The sequence below is a fragment of the Arachis hypogaea genome, chromosome 11 (genome assembly GCF_003086295.3).
Source record: "Arachis hypogaea cultivar Tifrunner chromosome 11, arahy.Tifrunner.gnm2.J5K5, whole genome shotgun sequence".
In the NCBI taxonomy this organism is placed as follows: Eukaryota; Viridiplantae; Streptophyta; class Magnoliopsida; order Fabales; family Fabaceae; genus Arachis; species Arachis hypogaea.
In genome coordinates, this window is record NC_092046.1 from 90,737,795 (window position 1) to 90,756,985 (window position 19,191).

A 19,191-nucleotide genomic window follows, 5' to 3' on the forward strand; every position below is an offset into this window, starting at 1 on the left:
ATCCATCTTAAATGAAAGAACCATTGAGCATAATTCATTCCTTGCTTGGGGACAAGCAAGCTTTAAGTTTGGTGTTGTGATGACAAGTCATCTTAGCCTAGTTTCACTAGCCTTTTTCTTTTGTTTTCAATTGAATTATGTACTTTCTTGAGCCATAAGCAAGCCAATTGGGTAGATTTTCATGATTCCTTTGATTTAATCAACCATGTATGAATTAATGCAATCTCATGAGGTTTTATGCTATAATTGTCACATATTATGAAAGAATGAATATCTCATGATTTTGAGCATAGCTTTGATGTGTTTGGTTGATTAATGATAGGTGAAGAAAGCTTGGAGAAAGGTTGAAGCAAGAAGGAATGGCTAGGAGGAAGAGAGGACAAAAAGTTTGAGCAAAAGTTTGCCTCAAACTTTAGCTTTAACTTTTGGAATAAGTGAAAATGAACCAGGGAGCAAAAAGCTGGACCAAAAGTTTGCCTCAAACTTTTGTGCAAACTTTTGGGCAAAAAGCTGGAGCAAAAGTTTGCCTTAAACTTTTGTGCAAACTTTTGGGCAAAAAGCTGGAGCAAAAGTTAGACTCAAACTTTTTGGCAAACTTTTGGCATCACAAATCAACACCCTGGAGAGCAAAAGTTTGCGCCAACGTTAGCCCCTAACTTTTTGGCAAACGTTGGCGCATGAACAACACACCCTGGAGAGCAAAAGTTTGTGCCAACGTTAGCCTCTAACTTTTTGGCTAACGTTGGCGGCATGAGTGTGCAAGGGGAGGCCAACGTTGGAGCAAAAGTTTGACCCCAAACTTTTGCCCCAACGTTGGTATCAGCAAAAGAGGGTGGCTGATGTGAAAAGTTGGAGTAAAAGTTTGCCTCAAACTTTTACTCAAACTTTTACTCAAGCTTTCATGATTCCAAACCCGGTTCAATTCGGTTCTTCTCCAAACTCCAAGAGCAACCAACCAAGGCCTCTATCGACCCAATTCCATCAAGAGCAAAGGAGTAGGTTCCTGAGAATGCATCCAGCTTGAACTTCAAAGTCTTCAGGAATGGTCTTCCAAGCAGGATTGATGATGGTCTTCCTGAGCTCATTAGGGGGCATTTCCAGGATATAGAAGTCAATGGAAAATGTGAGCCCCTTAATGCTCACTAATACATCTTCAGTAATTCTAACTACTGTAATAATGCTTTTATCTGCTAACTCAAAACGAGCTGCCGACCATTTTAAGGGAGGGAGCCTCAAAGTATCATATATAGACAATGGCATTATACTAACACACACTCCTAAATCACACATGCAGTCAGAGAATATTACACCTCCTATGGTACAGTTAACCATACATGGACCTGGATCACTACATTTTTCAGGTATACCTCCCATTAAAGCAGATATAGAACTACCTAGAGGAATAGTTTCTAATTCATTAATTTTTTTTTATGTATGTACAAATCTTTTAGAAACTTTGCGTATTTAGGTACCTGCTGAATAACATCAAAAAGGGGAACAGTTACCTCAACCTTTTTGAATATTTCTACCATTTTGGGGTCAAGTTTAATCTGCTTCCTGGATTTCTTTGCAAGGTGTGGACATGGGATAGGAATGGTTTCCTGTACAGCTTCAACCTCCTTTGGTTCGCCGTTCCTTGGTTGAACTGCTTCTTCTTCAACTATGTCTTGTACGTCCTTTTCCTCTTCAGCGTCTTCCACTTCCACCACATTCTCAGTTGGGGCGTGTTCTGGTGGGCTTGGCTCCTCATGGTTCCTCTCTTGTAGCGTGGTTCCAGACTTCAAAGTTATGGCATTGATGCCACCTTTGGGATTAGGTAGGGGTTGAGAAGGAATTCCACTGGAGCTTGAAGGTTGGTTGGTGGAATTAGGTGATGGATCTATCCGGGAGACGAGAGCTTGTAAAGTGGCAGTTAGACAATTTAAAGTAGTATTCAGCTACGTCTGCATGTCATGTTGCCCTTGTGCAAGAGAACGGAGTATCTCGTCATTTGATGAAGAAATAGAATAAGTGATCTGAGGAACTTGTTGTTGGTTGTGATGGGGTCCTTGGGACTATCTTAAGTGAGGTACTCTGTAAGGTTGATTCTGATTCTGTTGTCTGTTGTTGTTATTCCACCTCTGGTTTTCATTGTTATCTCTGCCTCCTCTGTTATAGTTGTCCCTCCGACTTTGGTTGGAGTTGTCTTGCCATCCTTGGTTATGGTCTCCACCTTAGTTGTAGTTGCCGCCTTATTGATTGTATCCTTGATTTGGGTGGTCAAAGAAGTTACGAGTGGCTGCCACAGTGTTGTCTTCGTATTGGAGCTGCGGACATTCGTCAGTATAATGACTATAATCAGCACAGATCTCGCATACTCTTTGTGGAACCAACTGTTGGCTTTGTTGTGGTGGGGGAGGCTGAGCTTTATGTGCTTGTTGTTGATTTAACTACATCTGTTTCAGTAGGTTGGTTATTTCACATATACATTTGTGAATTTTAACTTGTTGAAGTTGCATTGATGATTTCTATGTTTAGTTTTGTTTTTTGGATGATTGTATGTTTATAATTGTTAGTGGGTACTTGTAAATTTTAATTTAATTGCTATTTTGAACATGTCTCTTGTTAATGCTTACCATGTGTTCGATGAATTGTTTACTTTGATTATGGAGTAGTCTTCTTCACTCTTGGCCTAGGCCAAGAGAATTGGGTAAACTTGAGTCATTGGGTCTAATGGATTTGATGATTTGGGAACCCTTAGTGGTCAATTTGATAACCATTGATGCTAACCTTCTGTTAAGTTAATTAATAGTGAGGTTAGGACTTATGGGTTGATGTTGACCAAACCATTTGACGTACTTCATGTATAGAAGTAGACTTAATGAGTTTGGTTCCGCATAATTGTCAAGATATAGTTGTTAGACAAGGATGGTGACCCCAATTCCCATGCCTAGCCAAGAGTTGCCTTTATTATTCATATTTGAAAACCAAAATTCTCAATTATTTATCTTAGTTATAGTTATTTATTTGGTTTAGAATAGAATTAAGTGGGATGTTACTTGTTCATTGGAATTACTCATGTTTTGTTTAGTTAACTGAATTAGTTTGTTGCAATTTAAGATTACTTGCTTGTTAAGATTTCCATTTATTTTCTTGCTCATAACTCACAACCCCCGGATTTTTAACCAATGTGGAAGCACATGTTTGCCCATTCCTTGTGAGACGACCCGAGGTTTGAATACTTCGGTTATTTCTATTGGGGTTGAACTTGTGATAACCAAATCCCTCTTCTAAATTTGATACCCAAGGATTGTTGTTGGTAGAGCTATACCTGCAACACGATATTATTGAAGAAATTTTTACCAATACACTCATGGGTCACCATCAAGTGGCTGCCACAGTGTTGTCTTCCTGTTGGAGCTGCGGACATTCATCAGTATAATGACTATAATCAGCACAGATCTCGTATACTCTTTGTGGAACCAACTGTTGGCTTTGTTGTGGTGGGGGAGGCTGAGCTTTATGCGCTTGTTGTTGATTTAACTGCATCTGTTTCAGTAGGTTGGTCATTTCACATATACTCTGAGTAAGAGCAGTAGTTTCAACACTAGAGGATATCTCTGCAACAGCTTTTGGGTGGCTACGCCTCTCCCTGTGATTCCTAGTGGACTCAACTAAGTCGCTGATCAGTTGCCATGCTTCATCTGCGGTCCTGTACTTTTTCATAGAACCATTACTAGCACCATCTAGTGTAGTCTTATCCTGGGGGTTCATGCCTTGAGTGAAGTAGCTGATCAATACTAGTCTATCAATCATGTGATGGGGGCATGCATCTAAAAGGTTCTTAAAACGCTCTCAGTACTCATAGAGGGTCTCTGAGTCACCTTGAACAATGCAGGAGATCTCTTTTCTCAGTCTATCTGTGACTTCAGATGGAAAGTATTTTTCCAAAAATTCTCTCTTGAGCGTATCTCAGTTGGTAACAGTCGCTTCAGGTTGGGAGTAGTACCACTCCCTTGCCTTTCCCTCAAGAGAGAATGGGAAGGCAGTTAACAAAATAGAAGTTTCATCTGCACCATTACGCCTAACAGTAGAACAGGCTGTCTGGAAATCCCTAAGGTGCTTAATAGGCTCTTGAGCAAGTAAACCATGAAACTTGGGCATCAAGTTGATTAGTGCAGTCTTTAGTTCAAAATCTGCATCAACTCTGTTTTTTTTCCCAAGGTTCCCATGAAACCTAATTGCATTTAATCTCTTTTCCAAGATAATTGAACACTAAGCATGAAGAACGAAATTCCTTCTAGCAAATCAAAGAGAAGATGAAGAGAAGAAGAATTTCACTATTATCAATCCATCAAGTACAACAGAGCTCCCTCTCTCAATGAGAGGGAAGTTAGCTACTCATAGCTCAAAAAAAAGTACTCAAAAGTGAAGTGTAAAAGTGGATCTAAAACTAACTGCTTAACCCCCTCTTCAGTACTCCTTGGGGTATTTATACTACTCCTAGTAAAATGAAAGAATTACCAAAGTGAAAAAGGAAAATTACATTTTGGAGGGAAAAGAAACTCAATAAGTGTGACCTCCCAGCTGGCGTGTGATTGGTGCTCTAGTGGTATGTCACGCGCTCTTCAATTTTAGCTTGGCGTGCCACGCCCAGCCTTTCAAGTGGCACGCTCTTCTTCACTAACAACCTTGGCGTGCCACGCCTTCGAGCTGAAGTGGCACGCCCTAGTCTTTTTCCACTTCTCTTTGCCTCTGGAAACTTGAACTAGCATGGGACGCCCAGGGTCTGGCGTGCCACGCTCTTGCTTTATGCTTGGCTAAGCTTCTCTGGAAAGTTGAACTAGCGTGGCACGCCAGACCCTAGCGTGGCACGCCCAGGGTCTGGCGTGGCACGCCAAGGGTCTGGCGTGGCACGCCCAGGGTCTGGCATGCCACGCCCCTTTGTGAGTGAGTGGTTCCTCTGTTTGGCGTGCCATGCCACGAACTCATGTGGCACGCCCCAATGCTTCTTTGCTCTCTGAATGACACTGGCGTGCCACGCCTAGGATTCAAGTGGCACGCCTAAGTGAAGAATAGTGAGTGGCGTGCCACGCCTTCGATACCAAGTGGCACGCTAATGCCAGGGCATTTTGGCCAGTTTCACTGACCTTTTCTTTATGGTTTTAGGGTAGTTTCATGCACTTTCTTAGGAAATAAGCAAGTTTTGGGTAGAATTTCACTTACATCTTGATTCAAGCTAACATTGTGATTTTTATATGAATTCATGAGAATTATGCATGAATTGAATGACAAATTGCTTGATTTCAGGACAAAGGAAGCAAGGAAGAACCACGTTTGTAGCCACGTTAGTCTAACTAACGTGACCTCTAACGTGGAAGGGGAGCTAGCTTGCAACGTTAATGAGAAAGTAATCGCCAATAACGTCCTCGAAGGCATCATAGCCCACGTTAATCGCCACGTTAACTACATTAAAGTGGTAGTTAACGAGGAAGAAGAAAATGAAGCCAACGTTAGTGACACTCACCTTTGTCACTAACGTTGGACCAAGCTCATATTGGCCACGTTAAGAGCCACGTTAACTCAGTTAACGTGGACTCCAATGTGGGGAAACAAAAGAATGACCAACGTTAGTGACACTCACCTTTGTCACTAACGTTGAGCTAAGCCACTTTGAGCCACGTTAGTTGCCACGTTAACTCAGTTAATGTGGACTCTAACGTGGAGGGAGCAAAAAATCGCCAACGTTAGTGACACTCACCTTTGTCACTAACGTTGGGATGAGCCACTATGAGCCACGTTAACTCCCATGTTAACTACATTAACGTGGAAGTTAACATGAGTAAAAGGGATGATGAGCCAACGTTAGTGACACTCACCTTTGTCACTAACGTTGGAGATGGCTAGCAATACCACGTTAGAAGCCACGTTTACCTAGTTAACGTGAACTCTAACGTGGGAAGTAGGGGCATTTTGGAACGTTAGTGACAAAGGTAAGTGTCACTAGCGTTCTCGAAGATGTGGCAAGCCTACGTTAAAGGTCACGTTAGCCACACTAACGTGAACTCTAACGTAGGGAGAAAGGAGGATTCTCAACATTATTGGAAAAAGTAAGTCCCAATAACGTGTGCGAAGGACCAAGACGCAACGTTAGTGGTCACGTTGATGCCACTAACGTTGAAGTTAACGTGGAGCATCCTTGGGTTAGGAACGTTAGTGAAAAAGGTGATTGTCACTAACGTTCTCGAACCCACACTTTCACTTAACGTTAACACCACTAACGTCCTAAGCTAGAATCCTTGCCTACTTCACACTTTTTCTCTGCAAGTAAAGCTAAGCCCACTGAAGAAGATAACTGCTTCAACTCAAGATCCAAAGGCCCATATCCAACACTTGAAGAGCCAACTAGAAGATCAGAAGAATAGTATAAATAGGGAGAACTTTGAACTAGAAAAAGAAGAGCTTTCGGCATTATTAGAATTACTCTTTGTATTTTACTTTCTCTGCAACTTTTAGTTAAATTCTCAGAATGTACTCTCCATCTATGCTATTCATTCCCAGAGCTACGAACAACTAAACCCCTTTCATTGGGTTAGGGAGCTCTGTTGTAATTTGATGGATCAATAATAGTTTTCATTATCCTTCTTCTCTCTTTTCTCTTGATTTTACTAGAAAGCTTTTAATCTTCCTCCAATTGAGTAGTTATCTTGGAAAAGAAGCTATTCATACTTGGATCTCTTCTGAACCTTGGAAGAGGAATGAAGAGATCATGCTAGAATTGCTTTCTCATGTTGGACCAAATTGGGGTTTGGGCGAATATGGTGACATATAATTCTCCTAATACTTTGATTTGGAAATACATGTGGTATAATCAGTGACCACACTTCATCTCTTCTCATGAGCAATTAGACCAAGGAATTGGCTATTGATCTGATTTGAGAGATTGAATTACCAAGGAATTGGAATTCAATCACTTAAGATTGCCAAGGAGATTAATGAATGCATTGATTGAGGAAGAGATGAAAATGAACTTGATCCGGAGAATGTAACATCTCCTAAGCCCAATGAACTCCCCATTTCTGATCTTACCCATTCTCTTTACTTTTTGCTATTTACTTTCATGCTAAACTCCCCTTCTCCATTTAAGATTCTGCAATTTACCTTCCGTCATTTATTTTCTGCAATTTACTTTCCCGCCATTTAATTTGCTGCAATTTTCAACCCAATTTCTGCTTAGCTCAACTAGAACATTCTTCCAATTAAAGTTGCTTGACCAATCAATCCCTGTGGGATTCGACCTCACTCTATTGTGAGTTTTTACTTGACGACAATTCGGTATACTTGTTGAGGGAGATTTGTTAAAGGACAAGTTTTTGTGCATCAAGTTTATGGCGCCGTTGCCGGGGATTGATTTTGTATCAGCAATGATTAAATTGGTGGATAACTAGATTGAGTATTTGTTTTTATTTTGTCTGATTTAAGTTCATTTGAGTAATTTACTTTTTGTTCAGTTATTTTCTTCCCTTTCCCCTACCCATTTCTCTCAGTTGTTTACAATTCAGTCACCAACCCACTAACTGTTTAATATATTGCATCACTCATACTAACAGCATTTCTGTAGAAATTGCTATCTGCATCTATCTTTCTTGCTTTTGCCTTGTTGGTTGTATGACAGGTAGAAGAAGCGGGGCTTCAACTTCCTTTGATTCTGAACCTGAGAGGCCCTTCCTTAGATTAAGGAGGGAAGCAAGAGGAAAGAGAGTAGTTGGTGCTGAAGAAGAGGAGGAGTACTTTGAACCAGATATGGATGAGAATATGGAGAACCATCATGAAGGAGAGGCTCACAACCATGGCCGAGAAGGTCCAGCACATCAGGCTGGGCAAGAGAGAAGAGTTCTGGGTTCTTACATCAATCCAAACCCAGGAAACTATGGAAGTAGCATCCAACGGCCAACCATACATGCCAACAACTTTGAATTAAAGCCACAGCTCATCACCCTTGTTCAGAACAATTGTTCATTCGGAGGAAGTGTCCAAGAAGACCCCAATCAACATCAAACCACCTTTCTGAGGATATGCGATACTGTGAAGTCTAATGGTGTTCATCCTGACACTTATAGACTACTTCTGTTCTCTTTCTCACTCAAGGACAAAGCATCTAAATGGCTGGAATCCTTTCCAAAGGAGAGTTTAGCAACCTGGGAAGATGTGGTAAACAAATTCTTGGCAAGATTCTATCCTCCTCAACAGATCAACAGGTTAAAAGCTGAGGTACAAACTTTTAGGCAGCAAGATGGTGAGACTCTATATGAAGCATGGGAGAGGTTTAAGGACCTGACAAGAAGATGCCCGCCAGATATGTTCAATGAATGGGTGCAGTTGCACATTTTCTATGAAGGTCTTTCATATGAATCAAAGAAGGCAGTAGACCACTCATCCGGGGAATCTCTGAACAAGAAGAAGACCATTGAAGAAGTCATAGATGTCATTGAGACTGTAGCTGAGAATGACTATTTCTATGCTTCTGAAAGAGGCAACACTGCTAGCTCAAAACAAGATGATTACCAAGCAATTAGCTAACCTCACCAAGAAGATGGAGAGGAATCAAGTAGCAGCAATCACCACTTCAGCAGCAACTCAAGAAGGAGTGAATGCAGAGGCAGAGGGTGATCAGAAACAAGCCAACTACATTGGAAATTCACCCAGGCAGCACCATGACCCATACTCCAAAATATATAATCCTGGTTGGAGGAACCACCCAAACTTTGGGTGGAGAAATTAACAGGATCAAGGCCAAGATCAGAGACGCCACAACCCCAGCAACAATGCAACTCACCAACATTCCACACAGAGATCATATCAGCACCCACCTAACAACATACCTCAACATCCATACCAAAGTCAAAATGGCCCTTCTCACCCCTCCAATCTCAACTCACCATCATCTGAAGATAGACTCTCCAGGAGTGAAACCCTACTTGAAGGCATATGCAAGGAAATTCAAGATAACAAGGTGTTCAAAGAGGAGGTGCGAGCCAATATCAAGAATCAGGGAGACACCATCAAGAGGCTGGAATTTCAAGTGGGATACCTATCTGAGAAGATTCCCAAACCTACTGATAGCTTCCCAAGTGACACAGAGAAAAATCCGAGAGGTGAAGCAAAGAAAGTCAGATGGGAAGATTTCAAGATGGTTACTATAAGTGATAAGGAGACTAAAGAAGAGCTGAACAAACCATCAGAACAATCTGAAGATACATCAGCAGGAAAGCAGGAAGAGAATCCTCAGGAAACCACAATTATGCAGAAAGAGTTGCTGAGGCTCTATGCACCCTTTCCCCAATTATTAAATGGTGGTGTAGAGAAGAGAATATACTCAAGGTTTCTTGACATATTTGCATCCCTCCATGTAAACATACCATTCATCAAGGCTCTCCAACAAATGCCCTCATACGTCAAGTATATGAAGGAGCTGCTGACCAGGAAAAGCTCACTCAAGGGAGGACAAACCATAGTGATGAACAAGGAGTGCAGTGCTCTCATTCAACCAGAGCTGCCTACAAAAAGGAAGGACCCAGGGAGTTTTCACATCCCCTGTGCCATAGGAGAAACAATGTTTGACAAAGGACTCTGTGATCTGGGAGCAAGCATCAACTTAATGCCTTTATCCCTTATGAAGAGGCTGCAAATCAATGAGCTGATGCCCACAGACGTAGTCATCAGGCTGGCGGACAAAACTCAAAAACAAGCAATTGGAGTGGTTGAAAAAGTTTTGGTGAAGGTTGGGATCTACTTCCTTCCCACAGACTTTGTCATACTGTAAATGGAAGAAAGTCACTTTCACCCAATCATATTGGGAAGACCATTCTTAGCTACTGTAACAACCCTGATTTTCGAGTACATGAGATCTTTTCTGAAAGTACGGATTTCTCCGGAAGATCAGTAAAGGGAACACCTCTGCTATATCATCAAGCATCTCAATCCTCATTATCATTATGTCATCTTTAAGCTAGAACCTTTTCCGAGGCAAGCTCGATAACGCGGTCACGAAGAACCTAGTTTTTGAACCGTATCGGTTGGCAGTTTTGATTCTGATTTTCGTAAATAGTCTCTGTTTGATGAACCGGACTCGATTCATGAGAGGAGAGAGATAATAGTATAATATTATCATTATATTAGTATTAGAAAATGCTTGAATGATATTATAAAGTTACCTGGTCTGTTTTAGTTAAAAATAGAAAATTGCTTTAACCGGGTTTACGGTTTACTGGTGCAATTTAATACCAGCACTCTCTGATGACTTTAGCAATGCTAAGGCCTCATCATACATGTTTTATTCTCATAATAAATATGTTACTAGTGTCATTTATGCTAGTAGCTCAGAAAATAATTTTTAGAGATGTTTTTACGAGTGTTCCGATACACCTAGTTTTAGTAGTTGTACACTAGAGATATTTTAATATTATTTTAATCCACCTCCAAGCCAACCAATCACAACTCACCTTACACCCCCAAGACCTCCAAGGCTGTCTCATTTCATCATTTTGGCCGAAAATAACAAGAGAGAAAAGAGAGAAACTTTTATGAAAACTTAATCTTCAAAGCTTGATTTCTTCTGAACTAAAACTCAAATCAAAACTCCGATTTCACCAAAATGATCCTCTCTTCTTCCTCTACATAACCATGTAACTTATCAAGGCTGGAAATAAGGTGAGATGGCTGTCTCCCTCCCATTTCAATTCGGTTTTCAAGGAAAACCATGCAAAACATGTGTTTTCTTGATGTTCTTCCTTAGGAATCATGCTTAACTTGACTTGAGGACCAAGAAACGTGAATTTATAGCAAGTCTAAGGTGAGATATCTCTTCCTAACATACTGAGTGAGATTTGGTCAGTTGAGAGTTTTTGGATTTAAAGTTGTTCTTGATGTGATTTAGGAGGAAAAAAGTGCTTAAGGACCACCTGAAAGTTTAACCAAATTAGGAGCAGCAAAACCAGGTAGGGATTGACGAATTTAATATTGATTGATTGTGTTTGAGTTGTGTGATTATGATATGGTTTGGCTGTGCTTGAAATTGATTGTTTGTATGAGTAATTCTTGTTGAAATTTTGGTGAAAATTTGATGAAATTTGATGAAATTCAAGCTATGAATGTGTGTTCTTGTGGCTGCTGGAAAACGAAACCCTACAGCTTAAATTGAGGTTCAATTTGTATTAAAATCATGTAGAAAATATGGGGTTTTAGTGGCTGGAAATTTATTTTGAATTATGGTAAAAATCGGTTGCTGAAAAGACTGAAAAACAGGTAAAAATAGAGAAAGAATCTGAAGAATATACGAAGAACACGAAGAACACTTTGAGTGTGGTGAAGAACATTGAAGAACACCTTTTAGATCTTAGAAAGGGCAAGGAAGTAAATATTTTGGTGTTTGAGGGGTTATTTTGTAATTTCTGAAAGTTAGGGTGGTTAAAGTAGAAATATTAAAAGTTACCGGGGTAAAAAGTTAATTTTAAAGGTTAAAAGGTAAAGGCAAGGTAATTTTCGAAAATTTAATAATAAAATAATAAATAATAATAAAATATTAAATAATAATATTTAATTAAAAATAATATTTTAATAAAAATAATAAAATAATGCGAAAAAGGTAGTTTTCTGTAAAAGCTTTAGAAAGACAACTTTAAGTGCAGAATCTCATAATTACCTTTATAAAACACTTAGGGAGTGGTAATAACATGATGGTGAGGCGAAGATAAATAAAAGATAAAAAGTTAAAGAAAAGATAAAAAAACAAAGAAAAAGTCTGTAAAAGTTTAACGACAGAAAAACAGACAGAGACTAGTGAACGAACTAGGGCAACTTAGTTAGTACTTGAGTTGCGACTAGGGTTAGGTATAATATGAAAAGTTAAACTGTTTCAGTATAGACTTAATGAACCTATACTTGGGACAGGCGAACTATTCATACCGAAATTTACATAAACTTTAAATACATACGTTAAGCAGAGAAATCAGAGCAGAATAGAGAAACACAGAAAATAGAGTAACCAGAGTAAAGTAAAGAGATAAAGAGAAAAAGAGTAATATAGATACAGATGAAAAGAGTAATCAGAGGAGAGAAAAGAGATACAGAGAAAAGAGTAATTAAAACAGAGTAAAGAGATACAGAGAACAGAGTAATTAAAACAGAGTAAAGAGATACAGAGAAAAGAGAAACCAGAACAGAGTAAAGAGATATAAAGAGAAGAGTAATATAATAAAGAGCTATATTTATATATATATATATATATATTAGTTGCTTGATGCAACCCAGAGCTATATTTATATATATATATTAGTTGCTTGATGCAACCCAGAGCTATATTTATATATATATATATATATATATTTGTTGCTTGATGCAACCCAGAGCTATATTTAATATATATTAGTTGCTTAATGCAACCCAGAGCTTCTGTAGGGAAGCTAAGTTACCTACAGCTATTTTCCGCTTCCCCAGAGCAGAGCAGAGCATATATATTTTCCTGCAGTAAGCAGAGGCTGTCTCAAATGAGCGGCTATTATTATATGCGCATTTATTTAGGAACAGAAAATCGTATTCGAGAAATCGGGATTACTCGTGACTGGATAAATGTCGGGATTGCGGGCAGCCAACCGACACATGAGCTCATGGCCTGCGCTAGGGCTAGACATGCATCATTCTTGTCTGCGCATCATTCTCTGTTGCATTCCTTTCTGTGTGTGATCTATTTCTTTGTGTTTGTCTGCTTGTATGCTATTTTTATGTTTTATTTTCTTGTATTCTTTTGTTTGTGTTCTGCTTTCTATTGTCTCTACTTTCTCTTTCTGTCTTTATCTTTTGTTTACTGCTTCGCTATATTCTATTATTCGTCTGCTAATCGACCCCAAATAAATGAACGTAACTAATAACCCCGACCCTACTAAGAACTCCCTAGTTCTTACCCCTTCTCTCTCCCTTTCCCCTTCAGATGGAAGTAAGAGTTCCTTTCCGTAGTTCGCTGACGATTGTACGGAAAAAGGGATTCCGCTCTAGGCAGTCTTCTGAGTCTAGGGTGAATATCGTTCTCTGATTATATGTATAACTGTGAGACCAGCCAACGTCTGCACCCCCGTTCGTATACGCTCTTTAACCTGAATCCCGTGTACGAGATTCCTATTGTGTGGCTACTTCATGAGGTACCAGAGAGACGAAATCTGATCATGCAGAGGAGTAGCAGATGATGTTCTATCTTCTGATGACGTTCCACCTGACTTGAGTTTTGAAGACCTAGAACGTACTTTCCCTCGCTTTAGTAGTTTAGAGGGACTAGGTGAGTATAGAGTCTAGGCTAGCCTAGGTGCCAGCTTAGAGACATTTGAACAGGTCAGGACCTGGGATGTTGTATGTATGTATATGTATAAAGTTATTATCTAGCTATATCTAGGGGTGTTCTAACTAAAGGTCTATACTCTAATAAGGGCTGGATAACTGAATGTTGCTAGCTACTTGTGATGTATTTTTGTGTGGTTGTTTATAACTGTTTTATCTGTTATTACTTGTGAATTGATTATGACTGATTCCGTCTATTAATCCAAATGTTTTCAAAAAAAAAATACACCTCACAAATTAACTACGCGTTTAACAATGAATCAGGCTCATATGATAAATAATAGATAATAATTAGGAAGACAAATTGGTAGCGCTCAGTTTCCGGTATGATCTAGACATATTGAAAATTGGGTCGTTACAATTTGTTATCAGAGCAGTTCGTTCCCAGTAGCGCCTGGGGAGTGGACTGACTATGCTTCATTGCATACTCTGTTGTGTGTCTCATGCGTATAGGATATCCCAGTGATATATGTTGCATGATTGTCTCTGTGTTTTCATTTTGGGAATGTTCACACTTGACTTGAAGTGTTAAGACTGATCACCTTAACAATGATTGTTTCGTGTGAACAAGACTACAATGGGTTCATGGAGACGAGGCGTACGGGAAGAAATTCCTAATGTTAACTACGAGAGGGAACAGGAAACGTTTATGGCTACCATGAACAACGTGGCTGAAGTAGTGCGTGAAGCTGCTGTAGCAGCGGCTAGGGCTGTTGAACGTCTCGGAGTGAGAATGGAAACGAGAATGAATACGGAGAAGATAATGGGAATGATGAGAACAACTTAGGGCATCTTGAAAGACCTATGACCCTTGCGACATTTCTGAAGGTTAATCCGCCTAAGTTCAAGGGTACACTCGTTGCGACTGACACTGATAATTGGTTTCGAGGTATTGAACGATCACTGAGAGCGCAACATGTTTCGGAAGGACAGCACGTGGAGTTTGCTACTTGTATGCTCGAGGGAGAAGCTGGGTACTGGTGGCAGGGGATACAGCGACTGCTACAATAGAATGAAAATGACATTCCTTAGGATATCTTTAGGGACGAATTTTATAAAAAGTATTTTCCGGGAGCAGCACGAGATGCTAAGGAGATGGAGCTTATGCAGTTGAAACAATGGGATATGACTATTGCTAAGTATGCCCGTAAGTTCGATGACTTGTGCCGTTTCTCCAAGATTTGTCAAGGGAACCCAGAAGACTTTGAGGAATGGAAGTATTTAAAGTTTGAAGGAGGACTCCGAGAAGAACTGATGAATTCTGTTGTTTCGCTAGAGATATGAAATTTTGCTGAACTAGTGAATAAAAGTAAACTAGTGGGAGAATGTTCAAAGAAGGTGGCGATAGCTCGAGCAAGTCGTAGGGAGGATTCACAAAGAGACTTTGTTCAAAATTTAGCCCCTCAAGGTCGCAACTTTAAAGCCATTGGTCAATTCCAGTGTTGGAATGGAAACCACCGAGATGTCAGCCTTCTAACTCGCAATAATCGTAGTGACAATAACCGTGACATTGAATAAGGACATGAAAGTCAACCTCACCAAGCTCAAAGTGGTGTAGTATGCCCAACTTGTGGAAAGCATCATGGTAGTAGGCTTTGCCGGTTCAGAACAGGTTTATGTTACTACTGTAACAAGGAAGGACATCAGGCAAGAGACTATCGAAAAAGAATGGTAGATAAGTCCGTTGGCAATACTATAAAGTTTGGATTTATCGCTCGAGGTAAAGTAAGGCAAGGCAATGGTAAACGAGCCCGTCAGGCTTACATAAACCCTGCATGTAAGCAATGCGGAAAATAGCATAGTAACAGGTCTTGCCAGTTTGGATCACCTAACTGCTATGCTTGTGGAGAACTTGGACATATTGCCAAGGATTGTCCAAAGGGATTTACTCAAAATCCACTCAGAACCCAACAATAAGGACGAGTGTTTGCTATCACTATTGACGATGTTGTGCAATCGGACACCCTCATTCAAGGTCAGGTCATGTCAAGAATCAATTTCTAACTGTACTGTATGATTCAGGTGCATCGCATTCTTTATTTCTCTAACTATTGCTCACGAGTTAGGATTATATTTCTTTAAATTCAATTTTTACTTGATTGTCCATACACCTGCATCCCAAAATGCTTTGACCAGTTTAATGTGCCTGCAAGTACCATTCGCTATTAGGAACAGAACTTTTATACACTATCTAATCTGTTTGCCTCTATATGGTTTAGAAGTTATTTTAGGATTAGATTGGTTATCTAAGTATCATGTTTTCCTTGATTATTTTAAAAGAACTGTTGTTATTCTATCTGATAGTCTATGTACTAAACCATTTCTGTCCCACACCTTATATCTGAATTCTGTAAGAGTTACCTTAGGCGGGAGTGATTGTGAGGGGTATGTTCTGTTAGCGGCTAGCTCGAATGATAGTGAATTAAGCTTAGAACGAATCTGAATGATGAAGGAATTTCCTGATGTTTTCTTGGACGACATACCTGAGTTTCCTCCTCAGCGAGAGATAGAATTCAGCATTGATCTAGTACCTGGAGCCGGACCGATTTCCATAGCACTGTACTGGATGTCACCTTTGCTTGCAGAGCTGAAGAAGCTGTGAGATAGGATCGTAGTGGCCTATGGAGGTACAAGAACAGAATTTGTGTGCCTAACTCTGGAGAATTGCGACAAAAGATTCTTGCTGAAGCTCACCAAAGTAGATTTTCTATGCATCCTGGAGTGACAAAGATGTATCGAGATTTGAAACAAATGTTCTGGTGGCCGGGCTTAAAGAAAGAAGTAGCTGATTATGTCTCAAAATGTTTAACCTGCCAGAAGATGAAGGTGGAACATCAGAAGCTGTCAAGAACCTTGCAACCCTTAGAAATACCACAATGGAAATGGGAGCAGATTTCTATGGATTTTGTCACGGGATTACCAAGGACCTCAACAGGACACAATACCATCTGGGTAATTGTGGACAGGTTGACAAAGTCAGCGCACTTCCTTCTGATTCGAGTTGACTATACTTTAGAAAGGCTGGCACGGATATATATTCAAGAAATCATACGATTGCACGGGATACCTTTGTTAATTGTTTCAGATCGAGATCCGATGTTTACATCCAGATTCTAGAGAGCTTTCCAGAAAGCGTTGGGAACAGAATTGCACATGAGTACAGCATACCATCCTCAGACAGACGGACAATCGGAGCAGACAATCCAGACATTAGAAGACATGTTACGATCATGTATGATAAACAACCAAAGCAGCTGGGATAAGTATTTGCTGTTGGTCGAATTTGTCTACAACAACAGTTGCCAATAAAGTATCGGGATGGCACCATATGAAGCTCTCTACAAAAGAAGATGTCGGACACCATTGTGTTGGAATAACGATGGAGAAGCTAGTGTCTTAGGTCCAAACTTAGTGTAAGAAACTACTGAGAAGATAAAGGAGATTCATTAGAAGATCCAGATAGCACAAAGCTGTCAAAAGAGCTATGCCGATAATAGACGTAGACCCTTAGAGTTTAGTGACGGAAACCATGTCTTTCTAGAAGTAACCTTGATTACTGGAATAGGTAGAGTCCTTAAGACTAAAAAGCTTAACCCACGATACATAGAACCTTTCCAAATACTTAAAAGAGTCGGTCTAGTAGCTTATCAAATAGTCCTTCCTCCTTATTTATCAAACCTTCATGATGTTTTTCATGTCTCGCAACTTAAGAAATATATTCCCGACAAGAGTCACGTTTTACAACTAGAGACAGTACAGTTATGAAATGATTTGACATATCAAGCATCACCGGTTCTGATCGTAGAAAGAAGTGATAAACAGCTAAAAGGCAAGACTGTTCGCTTAGTCAAAGTAGCATGGGAACCAAGAGGAGAAGAAGAGCACACTTGGGAACTGGAAGATAAGATGAAAGCTGATTACCCGCATTTATTCCTAGGTAACTGAAATTTTGAGGGCAAAATTTTCTTTTAGGAGGGGAGAATGTAACAACCCTGATTTTCGAGTACATGAGATCTTTTCTGAAAGTACGGATTTCTCCGGAAGATCAGTAAAGGGAACACCTCTGCTATATCATCAAGCATCTCAATCCTCATTATCATTATGTCATCTTTAAGCTAGAACCTTTTCCGAGGCAAGCTCGATAACGCGGTCACGAAGAACCTAGTTTTTGAACCGTATCAGTTGGCAGTTTTGATTCTGATTTTCGTAAATAGTCTCTGTTTGATGAACCGGACTCGATTCATGAGAGGAGAGAGATAATAGTATAATATTATCATTATATTAGTATTAGAAAATGCTTGATTGATATTGTAAGGTTACCTGGTCTGTTTTAGTTAAAAATAGAAAATTGGTTTAACCGGGTTTACGGTTTACTGGTGCAATTTAACACCAGCACTCTCTGATGACTTTAGCAATGCTAAGGCCTCATCATACATGTTTTATTCTCATAATAAATATGTTACTAGTGTCATTTATGCTAGTAGCTCAGAAAATAATTTTTAGAGATGTTTTTACGAGTGTTCCGATACACCTAGTTTTAGTAATTGTACACTAGAGATATTTTAATATTATTTTAATCCACCTCCAAGCCAACCAATCACAACTCACCTTACACCTCCAAGACCTCCAAGGCTGTCTCATTTCATCATTTTGGCCGAAAATAACAAGAGAGAAAAGAGAGAAACTTTTATGAACACTTAATCTTCAAAGCTTGATTTCTTCTGAACTAAAACTCAAATCAAAACTCCGATTTCACCAAAATGATCCTCTCTTCTTCCTCTACATAACCATGTAACTTATCAAGGCTGGAAATAAGGTGAGATGGCTGTCTCCCTCCCATTTCAATTCGGTTTTCAAGGAAAACCATGCAAAACATGTGTTTTCTTGATGTTCTTCCTTAGGAATCATGCTTAACTTGACTTGAGGACCAAGAAACGTGAATTTCTAGCAAGTCTAAGGTGAGATATCTCTTCCTAACATACTGAGTGAGATTTGGTCAGTTGAGAGTTTTTGGATTTAAAGTTGTTCTTGATGTGATTTAGGAGGAAAAAGTGCTTAAGGACCACCTGAAAGTTTAACCAAATTAGGAGCAGCAAAACCAGGTAGGGATTGACGAATTTAATCTTGATTGATTGTGTTTGAGTTGTGTGATTATGATATGGTTTGGCTGTGCTTGAAATTGATTGTTTGTATGAGTAATTCTTGTTGAAATTTTGGTGAAAATTTGATGAAATTTGATGAAATTCAAGCTATGAATGTGTGTTCTTGTGGCTGCTGGAAAACGAAACCCTAGAGCTTAAATTGAGGTTCAATTTGTGTTAAAATCATGTAGAAAATATGGGGTTTTAGTGGCTGAAAAGACTGAAAAACGGGTAAAAACAGAGAAAGAATCTGAAGAATATACGAAGAACACGAAGAACACTTTGAGTGTGGTAAAGAACATTGAAGAACACCTTTTAGATCTTAGAAAGGGCAAGGAAGTAAATATTTTGGTGTTTGAGGGGTTATTTTGTAATTTCTGAAAGTTAGGGTGGTTAAAGTAGAAATATTAAAAGTTACTAGGGTAAAAAGTTAATTTTAAAGCTTAAAAGGTAAAGGCAAGGTAATTTTCGAAAATTTAATAATAAAATAATAAATAATAATAAAATATTAAATAATAATATTTAATTAAAAATAATATTTTAATAAAGATAATAAAATAATGCGAAAAAGGTAGTTTTCTGTAAAAGCTTTAGAAAGACAACTTTAAGTGCAGAATCTCATAATTACCTTTATAAAACACTTAGGGAGTGGTAATAACATGATAGTGGGGCGAAGATAAATAAA

The 19,191-nt window shown here is 39.2% G+C and overlaps 2 non-coding genes across 2 annotated transcripts; one reads left to right on the forward strand and one right to left on the reverse strand.

Annotated features, from left to right (window-relative positions):
• Window positions 1–3,789: 3,789 nt before the first annotated feature.
• On the forward strand, window positions 3,790–3,897 carry LOC112724910 (small nucleolar RNA R71). Its single transcript, XR_003164050.1, has one exon. It is a non-coding gene; the product is annotated as a small nucleolar RNA R71 (small nucleolar RNA).
• Window positions 3,898–8,235: 4,338 nt separating this feature from the next.
• On the reverse strand, window positions 8,236–8,342 carry LOC112726111 (small nucleolar RNA R71). The gene has a single exon (XR_003165177.1). It is a non-coding gene; the product is annotated as a small nucleolar RNA R71 (small nucleolar RNA).
• Between the last annotated feature and the right edge of the window lie 10,849 nt (window positions 8,343–19,191).